The sequence below is a fragment of the Saccostrea cucullata genome, unplaced genomic scaffold (assembly GCF_032062105.1).
Source record: "Saccostrea cucullata isolate Sc308-1 unplaced genomic scaffold, CSIRO_AGI_Scuc_v1 ctg10997, whole genome shotgun sequence".
Taxonomy (NCBI): Eukaryota; Metazoa; Mollusca; class Bivalvia; order Ostreida; family Ostreidae; genus Saccostrea; species Saccostrea cuccullata.
In genome coordinates, this window is record NW_026922875.1 from 1 (window position 1) to 1,528 (window position 1,528).

The window sequence follows — 1,528 nt, forward strand, 5'->3', positions numbered from 1 at the left end:
GACAAAAATACGAGTATGCTTCTGGAAGGGAGTTCGCCGGATATGTTAGCGGCCCAGTCCAAGATTTTATTCCACAATTAAATAAGTACTATGAACGAACGGGTACAAACCCGTCAAGGAAATACGATAAAGACTATACGTGAAGTATGTAAAGTTGTACAGGATGTTCTAAAGAAGTCGAGGTCCAGGAACCAAGGTTTATCAGCTCTCTCAATGAAGTGAATGGACGTTTTGAGGGTTTAGAAATAGTTTCTCCAACAGAATTTGAAGTTGTGTTATACCTAAACCAAATGGGAGTGTTCAACTTCGTGGACGATGGATCAATTCCGGGTTGTGCTGTACTTAAACTTAGTGACGGTCGGAAAAGGTCAATGTAGTTATGGGTGGAATTCATAACTGCGTCCGGATACCTCTCCGCCAGGAAAATCAGATCGCGATTCCAGACCCTGGTGGCACAGGCTGTGGACAAATGTAGCTATAGAGACACTGTAAAAATGGTTGCAGACACAACAGAGGTAAAACTCAGAATCAAAGAGAGGTATGTAGTGCAAATTATTCCAGCCTTCCGGTGCGCAGGAATTTGGTGCCGTTCTGCCGCTCACTGGCCGGTGCCACATCTCCAATGGCCAAATCCTAACCTCGTGGCTGAGTGAAGACCGAGGGGTTCAATCTACTGTCCGGGAAAGTATATACATGAAAGACAAACAGAGTGCTGCTGAAGGGGACGCGGTATATGACGTTGAATTACGCCGAGGACCGACTTCTGTACGGCGGGTGTCGTCGCCGGTGTTTGAGCTTTCTTAAAACTCTGAGGGAACGACATCTGGACCTTCCCGGGAACCCAATCACGAACTATCACTTCAAAACACTGCTTCTGTATGAATGTGAGAAGCACCACGGGAAATGGAGTGGGATGACACTTAGGAGACCGACTTAACGGAATTCTTCTGCAGACCATCTCCTGCCTACAAAATCGCCGGTGTCCGCATTATTTCTTGCCTAACGTGGACTTGTTTAAGGGCAAAGCCCCATCTTCTATGGACAATGCTGCCAAACAAGTGTGGAGAATTCTCCGCGAACTGTTAACCAACCCCAAGAGTTTGGAAAAACTCTGACATAGTTATTTCGTGTTTTGTTGTGATGTCCAGTTGTTTTTGTGTCGATTAAATATTTTCAAAAAATTACCGCTTACTGCTTCTCAATGGAATGGTTTTGCTAAATAATAATCATACTTTTGGTCAAATATTAGGTAAGGTTTTGGAGATGTTAACAAGCTGCAAACCTTAAGTATGTTTCAAACAGATGTTTTGTTTACAAGATCAAGTCACTCTGAAATGACGAATGTTCAGAACTAAGAGGGTTTTCTTTGGGTCAGCGATTGTTAATTGTGCAACCATGACAGTTGAAGGGAATTATAATTTATCCGTGATATTTGGAGGATTATTGCTGTTACTTTTTGGATAAGCAGTTTCAGCAAAAGGCACGACCACCAGATACCTAAAGTGTGCCTTGGGTAAGTTGGTTTGGA

General features: G+C 43.3%; 1 pseudogene; it reads left to right on the forward strand.

The window, feature by feature from the left end:
- The first annotated feature begins 42 nt into the window (after positions 1-42).
- Positions 43-1,184, forward strand: LOC134262648 (putative nucleotidyltransferase MAB21L1; annotated as a pseudogene).
- Positions 1,185-1,528: the final 344 nt, after the last annotated feature.